The sequence below is a fragment of the Bidens hawaiensis genome, unplaced genomic scaffold, assembly GCF_021521415.1.
Source record: "Bidens hawaiensis isolate Kalapana, Puna unplaced genomic scaffold, B.hawaiensis_p1.1 tig00044327_1, whole genome shotgun sequence".
Lineage (NCBI taxonomy): Eukaryota > Viridiplantae > Streptophyta > Magnoliopsida > Asterales > Asteraceae > Bidens > Bidens hawaiensis.
This window is the reverse complement of record NW_027497886.1, coordinates 92839-104872: the sequence shown is the minus strand read 5'-3', so window position 1 is coordinate 104872 and position 12034 is coordinate 92839. Positions and strand designations below refer to the sequence as shown.

The window sequence follows — 12034 nt, the reverse complement described above, 5'->3', positions numbered from 1 at the left end:
ATTTTAAAACTTATTACTTCTAAAAATTGTTAAACCTATTTCTTAATGTTAAAATGGAAGTTCATAATATACGCTAGACATTCGAATGCTTGTTTTAACAATATCTGTTTACTTATATTGTTCCTTTAAAAAAAGTATGTTAATTTATGTATATTAATAAAACTAACATAATTAAAGTTTAAAAATTTATATTAATTTATATATTTAACATAATTTATATATTTTAATAAAATTTACATATTTTAAAGTTTAAAAATTTATGTTAATTTACATATGTAATATAATTTACATATTTGAAGTTTAAAAATTTATATTAAGTTAGCATAGTTTAAAAGTTTTTGATAAAATTTACATATTTTAAAGTTTAAAAATTTGTGTTAATTTATATATTTAATATAATTTATATATTTTTCAATAAAATTTATATATTTTAAAGTTTAAAAATTTATGTTAATTTACATATTTAGTATAGCTTACACATTTTTAATAAATTTTACATAATTTAAATTTTAAAAATTTATGTTAGCTAACACCTAATCTAATATAACTATACTATTAAAGCAAGATAATTTTTCTACATATCACCATTATATAGTGTTCATATTGAATTCCACATATGCAATTCCCTTAAATACATTTCCACCTAATTAACATTCATTCAAATGTATAGCAATTCATTAAATGCATAAAATCCTAATTATTTTTCATTTAATTACCATTCTAAAGTTATATTAACTTACTAAGTTAGATCCCATGTTACATACGGACGGAAAATATATAAAGCTTCATATATATGTGTGTGTGTGTGTGCGCGCGCGCGTGTTATATGCATTTTAACGAATTGTAAACGTCAGATAGTCTAGCATTATTATAAGGTATCACATTGTTATTTTAATAATTAAAAGAACCTAGCATACAAAGACAAATAGAGAAAAATAACAATTTAAAACATAATTCTAAGTTATGTCACATATTTCTAACTTATATCATGAAACAAAAAAGACATATTAGTTAAAACTTCATTATCTACTGAAGTCATGTGTTGTAAAGTACGAAGATGTAGATGTTGTAATATAAGTTTTGTGTTATAAAAATTATTTTTGTTGAAATTATAAAACATTTAAATACACAAAATAAAAAATACTAAAAATATGAATATAACAATGAGATATAATTATAATTTTTTTATTAAACTGCGTGTTTAATAAAGCAACAATATAATCCAAACCTCGTGATTTAAACCACCATTTCAATCCAAACATCTTGTCCAAATGTTCATAAATGATTTCCCAAAATCAAAAAAATAAAATAAAATAACAAAGTCTCAAAATTTAAAAAAATAGCAATGAAAACAATTAATTGTCTTTATTACCCAATAAATGATGATTATAACAATTCATTTTTAAACATTTTTCAACTTAGGAGTTAATATTTAAAATTAATGTTTAAATTAACATATGGAAATTATATAAATGAAAAATCCCCTATCCATTATTTTTCATTTAATTACCATTCTAAAGTTATATTAACTTATTCATATAAATTTAGAAAAACTAATCTTTAACCTTTTACAATTCAATATAAAATTCTTCATTAATTTTGTTTTACAAACATTTAAATCAATAACAAAAGTCCGACTATATAAATCAATACAATGGCTAAAATCTTGAAAATTATTAAATGGTGAAAATTATGGACATATCTTTTAACTTTTTGTATATACATGTATTTCAATTTTAATACTTTAAGTAATAATTTAATTTTTAATGAATATAAAATAAAAGTCATAAATAAAAAATATTATATAAAAACTAATTTACGTATTACATATAATAATTTTTATTTTTATTATAATTTCCACCCGTGTGGAACACGGGATCTAACCTAGTGACTTACATATTTCAATAAAATTTATATATTTTACTAAAATTTACATAATTCAAAGTTTAAAAGTTTATGTTAACTTACATAATTAATATAGTTTACACATTTTTAATAAATTTTACATATTTAATATAATTTACATGTTTTAATTAAAGTTACATGTTTTAAAGTTTGTTAATCTTGTAAATCTGAAAAAGGTTTGTTTGGTATATATATAAAAAAAATCTTAGCTAAAAGTTAAAAATATATATATACACACACGCACACGACAAAATATATAAAGAGTTTGTTATTATTGTAAATTTGAAAAAGTTTGTCTTTATTGGTGAAAATCGAATCACATAATCTGAGAAAAATAACAACTACGAACACCAAACAATAAGAACAAACGTGACAACACGCAGGCACAAACCTAGTTATTTCAAAATGTGAAAACAAATTTGGATTATACCTTTATATATAATACATGTTTAATATAATGTTTATAGTTTATTATAGTAGCATCGTTTTAAAAAAGAATGTTTTAATGAAAAAAAATATACAAATATCTAGACATTGACTTAATGTGATAAAGGTTAAAAATCTTTTTCTCTTCTTGAAAGTTGAAAAATTCACATACATGAGAATGAGTTTAAGTAGAAAAGACCAGAATAGCCTTATTGTTAAAAAATAATAAAAACAGGAAAATGATGACATGGAAGCATGAGAGCCAAGAGTGGATTTCTAAGGTTTTTCTAAAGGGGTGTTTTAGATTCATTAGTTTACCTTCTTATAACTCTTCATTAAGTTAATAAGTTACAAAAATGTAACTTATGAAACTTTTTCTCTCATAATGTAAGCAATCCCAAACACCTTTTTACTTTTTAAAAATTTAATAAGTTATAAGTTGGTGAAAACAAGCAATCCCAAATATGAGTTTTTTTAAAAATGTAACTTATGAAACTTTTCCTCTCATAATAGGTTTTTCTCTCTAAAGATGAGTTTACTCTTGATTCTCTCCCTATATATATATATATATATATAGGGGTGGGATCAAGTAAAAACTCCTCTTAAAGAGAAAACTTAAAAACTCATAAAAAACTATTTTTAACTTTTTTTTAAATTTTTTTTGAAGTTTTTTTTTTTTTCCATTATTCTTATATGTTTTTATTGGTTCAAAAAAAAAAAAAAACCCTTGACGGTAACCTCGTCGGTGTAGTGCACATGTGTAATAATGTGCATTACATATATGCAAAAGTGTTGTATTGCACATATTTGATACAACACTATTGCACATATTTGATACAACACTATTGTATAAGACTAATACGCACATCGAATACACATTAGTACGTATGTGCAATACAACATTAACGCACATGTGCACTACATCGACTTATATTTTATTATTATTTTTTTGCATATAATACAACACTACTACACATATACAATACACAAATATTGAATATATGCAATTAAACACTATTGAACCTAAAAATACATAGTAATACACATGTGTAATACAACGGTATCGCACATTAATACGTATATGCATTGCAGCGTTTTTTTAATTTTTTTCGAGTGAAGGGTAAGAAAATATAAGAATAATGGCAAAAACAGAAATTTAAAATTATTTTTTTATTTTTAATTAAAAATAATTCTATATTAATTTTTAAGTTTTCTCTCTAAAGATGAGTTTTCTCTTGATCCTCACCCTCCTTGGGTTGCCTTTGCCGTGCCTTGGCCTTGGCCAAGGGCCGTGCTTGAATAAATATTTGCTTGATTTTTTGTAATGCAATTTGTGTAATATTTTGTAAACTATTTGGTTTAACTTTTGATAATTTATATATATATATATATATATATATATATATATATATATATATATATATATATATATACAGGGGATGGATCTTGCGAGAAGTGAATCTCATCCAATGATTAAACACATCAATGGTTTAAAATAATGGATGGTATGTAATCTGATGATTTATGTTAAAAAGGGCAAAATTGTCTAAAGGTGTAGGATTAACAGTCGTAACGTCAGCATTCCCTTATTTCAAGCCCTAGTTTCACTCCCAACCCATTCCGAACACTAATCACGTAAAATCTGTCCACTGCAAGCAATTGATACAACAAATTGGCGAGTTTCACTACACCGATTGTGTTTTCAAGTGTACAGGAATCGATCACCGGTGCTAGGGTTGTGTTCTCGTCAAGCATAATTGGGGTTCTTTTAATCATAATGGTGACCAAATAAGATGCAGAATTCAAGGTATGTAGGCTAATTTATGTATTGTTTGTGTTAGGAATAACTCAAAACATTCGGGATTTTATACTTGACGTAGCTACTTTCAAAATTTTACTTCTTTAAATTACTGATTTGGGGAAATATTAGGGCCTTTTGTGTAGTGTTTATTTGAAAAATGTGTATTCAGTTATGTGTTGGTGGGCTAGGTTTTATCGGTAAATTGTCTATTATAGGTGATAATTATCTGCAAATTGCGTATATATTATGTATGTGTTTGACGTGTATATTAATTTGAATACATGTTACGTTATGTTTATGTGTTGGCTTTTTAGGGTTTAAACGCAAGTTGGTAGTTTTTCTACTTCTGTAAATTATGCATGGTTCATTTAATTTGAATTTATAATAGGTTATGTTATGTGTAGGATGCATAGGGTTTATATGCAGATTGATAGTTGGTTTTTTTGAAAATTGGTACTCTATTTTTCTGCAAATTGTTTAGGGTTCATCTAAAAATTGTGTATGGTTCATCTAATTTGAATATATGTTGTGTTATGTTTAGGATGTGTAGAGTTTATATGCGAACGAATAGTTAGTTTTTATGAAAATTGATACTCTATTTTCTGCAAATTGTGTATGGGTCATCTAAATATTGTGTAGGTTTCATGAAATTTAAGTTTTTAATAGGTTATGTTATGTGTAGGCTGTGTAGGGTTTATATGCAAATTGGTAGTTCATTTTTCTAAAAATTGGTTCTCGATTTTTCTGCTAATTGTGTAGGGTTCATATAATTTGAATATAAGTTATGTGTAGGCAGTGCAGGGTTTATATGCATGCTGGTAATTGATTTTTCTTAAAATTGGTACTCGGTTTTTCTGCATATTTTGTAGGGTTCATCTAACTTAAATATATGTTATGTTATGTGTAGGTTGTGTAGGGTTTATCTAAAAATTGTGTAGGGATTTTATGCATATTATGTAGGTTCAGCATGTGTTAATTTAAGTATATTTTATGTTAAGTGTAAGTTAAGTTAGGTTTTTCTAAAAATTGTGTATGTTGTGTACGGTTTATCTAAAAATTGTATATTTCGTAATCTGCAAACTGGTACCTGGTTAATCCAAAAAGTGTGGGGTCTATCTAAAAATTGGGTATTAGTTATCTACACTATAATATAAAGTGTTTAGTTTGGGTGTGTAGGTAAATACAGTACGTTGTTTTATACTATAAACTAAGTCCTACACTGAACACAACTTTTCTAACGCTGTATATTACATCAGACACAAAATATATGTTCACTAAACTGCATTCATATTTCGTTTCATTTTACAGGTTTGCAATATATATCAGAAACAGGGCGATGTGTTGACAGCTTATCGTAACTGGTCAGAGGGTTGAAATAAAAGGTCTAAGAAAGGAATGAAACAAAATGAAATAGTGGAGAATCTTGATGATTATTATAAAAAAAAAGTTTAGGGTGTGTAACACCTTTGACTGAATTATAACTGTACAAGGCTATGCATTAGAACAGCTAACAAGAACACAAATGTTAGGTTTTGATAGGTTTTATGGATTGTTTGATTGATAGACCTTAATTGTTATTGTAAAGTTTGATTTAGACTTGAAATAGGTTGTGTTTAGTGGCTGGAAATTTTGGTGAATTATTGCCTAAACCCCGTGTGTCGGTTGATTAGTTTTGTATTGATTGATCGATGCATTGTTTGATTCTAGACTTTGTGTTTAGGGTTTGTTTGCGGTAGGTACCACCGTAGGGTTTTGTTGCATGATTTATTTGGATTAAGTACAGCGGTTAGACACCTTCTTTGAGACCGAGAGGTGATAAGAAGTAGGGTCGTCTCATTACCTTCGCATGCTAGAATAAGGATTGCGCGAGAGCGAGTTCGTTTCTTGTCAGGTTTAGGTGTTTTGAGCGATTAGTTGATCTATTTTAGTTTAAGTTGAATTGTTCCTCTATCCTTGGTTGTGTAGTATTCATTGCCATTAGGGTCGAGTGTTGGTGAGACCGAGAGGTGATCCATCATTAGAACACGTTAGCAATTGTTTCCCGGTTTGGTCGTTTTAGCCGATTTTGAGTAGTTTAGGTTTGTTGAGTGAGACCTAGAGGTAATCCAGTGAGCCCGAGCGATCCTTAGTCGTGTCATTTTTAGGGACCGGTGTCTTGAAGTCATTCAATCCATTAGCTTGTTAGGCCTACAATTTGATTCAGACCTAGGTAGACGTTTTTCTCCATCCTAAGTTAACACAGTTAGTTTTCCGTTAAGTTTTCTATTTTTGGTAAGTTTTGTTAGTTAGTCCAGTTAGTTTAGTTAAGTTAAAAGAAATCAAAAATCAATATAATATTATTCTAAGGTAGGTCTTGTTTAGGGTTAGTAATCGTTAGCGTCTTACGTGTCCACGTGTTCGATACTCGGACTTCCTAGGTCTATACTACTTGCGATCGGTACACTTGCCGGTTGTGTGTGGTTTTAGGATTTCCGTTTTAATATTAAAGCTTAGTTGTGAGGGTCATTATTATAGGGTTATTAGACACACATCAAGTTTTTGGCACATTCTTTGGCGGTGTGATGGTTGCGGGTGGCGAAGAAGGGTGTTGTCGACACTGGAGTTGGATCACCCGCCATCATACTTATCCCAGTCATCTGGTTAATTTTCCACATAACATGCATAATGAACAACAAGCTTATATAACTTTCATGAACCGTAAACTGGTTTCTTTAGGCAGTTACATACGTATGCAAATAATGGGAATTTAATAGAGATCAATGTGAAAACTAATAGAATTCACATTAAATGACTAGTAATTGCTAGTCCTGTATAATCAATGTAAAGGTAATGCAATAATATCCAAATTGTTATACTCAAACAAAGCAACAAAAGATTTTTTAACCAGAAATATATCTAAATAGTTATACAAATTGGGAAAAGAAAAACGAAGGCTAATATAAATTTGAAATTGATATAAGCGAATTAAATGAAACCTGATTTTGAAGAGTTTGATTCGATATATCAACCTGTTGGTAAAATTAAGGCAGATTGAATTAGGCGGAATCGATTTAGGGCAGAATTGAAATAGGAAAAAGACTTTTAATTAAGATTAGAATGGAATTAGCCATTTTTGCTTCTATTGTGATGCTTAAATCAGGAATTGTGGAAAGGGTACGATTACGTGGAAGCTTATGAACGATTATGTTAATAGTAATCAGTGAATGTGAAAAAGGGTTGATGTTTTGGTTCTTGATTGATTGATGTTGGTGATAAACAAATCATATTTTCTAAAGAAAATAATATTTGTAACAGTCCTATAATTAAAAGTTACCAAATGACCCTTATATTAAATTTAAAGCAAAAATAAAAAGAAAAAGATATTATTGGTTGTAATTATTTTTCGCACTTCTCGCGCTAAGAATATTTCTGAAATGAACCTAATCATATATATATATATATATATATATATATATAGGGGTGGGATCCAGTAAAAACTTCTATTAAAGAGAAAACTTGAAAACTCCTAAAAACTATTTTTAACTTTTTTTTAAAATTTTTTTTGAAGTTTCTGTTTTTTCCATTATTCTTATATTTGTTATTGGTTCCAAAAAAAAAAAAACTAAACTTGGCGGTAACCTCGTCTGTGTAGTGCACATGTGTAATGGTGTGCATTGCATGTATGCAAAAGTGTTTGTATTGCATAGTATACAACACTATTGTACATATTTGATACACACTATTGTATATATGCAATATAAGACTAATACGCACATCGATTACACATTAGTACGTATGTGTAATACAACATTAACGCACATGTGTACTACATCGACTTTTATTTTATTATTATTTTTTTTCCATATAATACAACACTACTACACATATACAATACACAATTATTGAATATATATAACTAAACACTATTGAACTTAAAATACATAGTAATACACATGTGTAATACAACAGTTTCGCACAGTAATACGTATGTGCATTACAATAGGTTTTATTTATTTTTTATTTTTTCGAGTGAAGGGGGGACCAAAATATAAGAATAATAGCAAAAACGGAAATTTGAAAATATTTTTTTTATATTTAATTAAAAATAATTCTTTAGGAGTTTTTAAGTTTTCTCTCTAAAGGTGAGTTTTCTCTTGATCCTCTCCTTATATATAAATATAAATATATATATATACACACACACACTAGCAAAGAGCCAGCGCGTTGCAGCGGAGACACAACATAGATTCAATCGGTAGGGGATCAGTTCTTTATGGTACCAATTTTGTGATGTAAAAATTTCTAGTTAGTATAATTTATCACACAAAAATAAAAAAGAAATTTGTATAACACTATCATAAAAATAAATAAATAAAGAATGTGTTTATACAATTAATAAAGGATGCTATCAGCTATACGACAAAACAAAAAAAAGTTTGTCATTAGTTTCTTTATCACCTATCCTTGACTTTTAATACATTTTATCACAGTTTTCAAATTCCAACTATATCAAAAATGTCCATAATACCTCTGGGTAACCAAAGTCTGATACATATCGCACAAGTTTCACACTTTCATGTCCCTCTTCTTGAATGCATAATCTAACATCTGCATTATGCCAAAATAATAATAATAACATCTAGCAGAGAACCCGTGCTTTGCGGCGGGTGTGAAATATGACCACAATACGGTTGTCAAGATAAATAAATAAAATATCAAAGATTGCGGGTCATACTCTCGGAAGCTCTAAGAGCAGCAGATGTATCGGTTGAGAAAAGCAGATTTTCGGGGCAGCACCTATACCACAAAATATAACAGCCCGCCCTTTTTCTTGATGTCAGATTGGTGTTTGTTTGCTGTACGGTTCAAAAACCTTGGGCATAGAAAAAGCTGACTGGAGATGTGTCTGATCTCCTAGTTTCTCCAATGCTGACTGGATTAATATGGGATTCATCACAGTTGCCATCATACTGGTAACATGTGAAACTCATTGTTCATAAAGAAAATTGTACAACTGGATATACGCATCAACATGCCATGTTTTGTAGTACCAGTACTTAGTTTTTCATATATATCTCTAAATTTCATAATGTGGTATTAACTTTTCAAACAGATAAAAATGTCATAGTTGTTAATTGCAATCGTGTACTTCATTGATTAAACAAGAATAATATAATGTATAGGCCTGTAAACGAAAATGTATAGCCTGCAAATGAAGGGAACGTTAAGTGAACAAACTTTTTGTGTTCGTTTAGTTGAACGGACACGAGCATTCGCTAGCGTTCTTTCATTTATGTCCGTTTATCTTTGTTCATATACATTCATTAATGTTAGTTTACGTGTGTTTAAGTTAATTTATTTAGATAGTAATCTAAACTTATCAGCCCATTACAATTTAGTGTAGTTATAATAAACTTTTAGGGTCAACGCATTTATGTTCATGTTTACTTTGTATTAATGTTTGCTTATTTGTGGCCATTTATGTATCTTCATTTTTGTTCGTTTGTTTACGTTTATAAACAATTGGTTTTTACTATTAACCAACGAACACAAACACACTAAGTTTCTTAACGAACGGACGCGGACAGAAAAAGCCCGTTCGTTTAGCTGTTCTTGTTCGATCATATGTTTCGTTAAAGTTGAATGAACAAACACGAACATGCTCTGTTCGTGTTGGTTCGGTTCGTTTACAGTCCTGGATATGTTATGCGGTCACAGTGGCAATTAATTGGTTTATTTTAGTTACTATAGAACTTACTAATATGAAATTCTGAGCGTTTAGAAGATATATATGAAACTAATTAACATGTTTGGGCATCAGGAGATATTAATAATAATATTACCCAATTTGAAAAGCAGTGCCTCTATCTATACCCGTAGGTGACATCCAAAAGAAATTGCGCCCACCAGCCACTATCGCCACCTGAAATAGAGACTTGCGTGTTGTAGATCACAGGCAGCTTTTCGGTCCGTCATTGTATAACCTTTTGGTAATTAAACAAAACAATATCTGGTGTTAAGTAAAAAGAAACAAAATAATTGAGCATAATTGACTTTGGAGGTCAACACCTATGTTTTCTAACTCTAGTCGCAACTCAGAGGTCACAAATTTTTGGCCATCAATAATATCAAAAACCTTTTCCCTACCCAGCATGATATCTCAAATCTGGATTGTGGCCAATTGCCAAAAACTCAATGCGTGGAAAGTCAACTCTTAAAAGACTCGGGTATGTTTAATATGATTAGCCTGCCACATGCATCGGTTTTGGTTTTTCTGGTTTTTGGACTCGGATTTTAAGTTCCGTTTTGGTTTTTTATTTTAATTTCCGTTTGGTTTCAGTTTATTTAGAGTTCGTTTTCGGTTTTTTAGTTTTGTTTCAGTTTGGGTTCAGTTTATTCGGTCTTTGGTTTCAGTTTTGGTTTCAGTTTATTCAGCTTTTGTTTTGCGGTTTTTTAGTTTCGTTTTAGTTTGAGTTCAGGTTATTCAGTCTTTGGTTTCAGCCAAATGACCCAATTGAAACCGAACACGTTTTTTTTTACCAAACCTAGATCACTAAAACGGTTATTTTAACATATTGGTTGGATAAAATTGTTTTTTTCTGTTACAAGAATATCATTCAACTTTAGTTGGTTTTAGTTTTGATATAGTTTCAGTCAACAATCCACATGGTGCACGCTAAGGTGCCGGCGTAACAGATTCACACGCACGTATATGTAGAGAGAGAGAGAGAGAGAGAGAGAGAGAGTCATATAATACCTGCAAGATTTGTAGTTTAACTTGTACCATTGCCCGAAAAGGTTGAAACTGTTGGCTGTTACGCAAGAAATCCATATTACCAGCAGTAGCCGCAGGTGCATTCCCGCCCACATCAGGAAGACCCTACCCTAAAAATTAACAATTTGATTTTTGATCATTTAATATATACCAAAATCTTTAAAGATATGAACTCTACAATTAATAAACAACCAACTCGCATATGACATACCTGAGGAAAAAGATTCAAAGGATTTGCATTCGGTCCAGCTGGCGGAGTTGCCGCGCCGTTGCCGCTGCTGCTGGTGGTTGTGCGGGCTGAACTGGCAGCACAGCCGGAGCTCGAGCTGCTGGCGGAAGATCAGCCGACTCTGGTATGCCCTAAAATAAGCGTGCATTATAATATTAAAATCACATTTTATATTTCCATGTTCAAAATTTCAATTTTACAATGTTATATAACAATGATATAAGATTTACCGAATATAGATATTCGACAGTGCGTTCGGGATTGTTGAAAGGAGCACGAAGAGCACGGACAACCGTATCATGATCCCATGTACCTCCACCCATATCGAGAATCTGCTGAATCGCACCCTCTAAATTGTCACATCAAAAGCCACATCTTCTTCATCATCTATATGATATTTGCCCCCATCTTTTTCACCTTCTTAGAATCACCATCAGCATCAGGTGGCATAAGTATATCTCTACAACTGAAAATTGGGACCTAATTAGAATTCCCATAAGCAGAGAAAACTGGAGATTCACCCTAATTACCATAAACACAAACAAAATTGGACCTAATTTATAATGTTTTCAAGAACTAAAAATGTGGCTCACCGTTACATCAAACTTCCAGCGAACTAATGACCTTAGTTTCAAGATCTAGCATATAATAACAGACAAAAACATGATTAATGGATTTAAAACAAAAAAAAAATAGCCTTAGTTTCAAGATCTAACATATAATAACATACAAAAACATGATAAATGGATTTAAAAACAAAAACAATTAGCCCTAAAAATGCAATTAACCAATAAGATTAAGGAAATAACCAATTCAAGGCTAATAATTAATGAGAGAGTCCAAGGAAGCTAAAAACAACCATTGTGTGAACCCTAACAGCTCAATTGAACGACTAATTTACATAAAGAAAAAGCATAAT

The 12034-nt window shown here is 29.8% G+C and overlaps 1 long non-coding RNA gene across 1 annotated transcript; it reads right to left on the bottom strand.

The window, feature by feature from the left end:
• Positions 1-10963: 10963 nt before the first annotated feature.
• LOC143594930 (uncharacterized) lies at positions 10964-11471 on the bottom strand. The gene is made up of 3 exons (XR_013146436.1): positions 11346-11471; positions 11098-11246; positions 10964-10991 (listed from the first exon to the last, which is right to left on the bottom strand). It is a non-coding gene; the product is annotated as an uncharacterized LOC143594930 (long non-coding RNA).
• Positions 11472-12034: the final 563 nt, after the last annotated feature.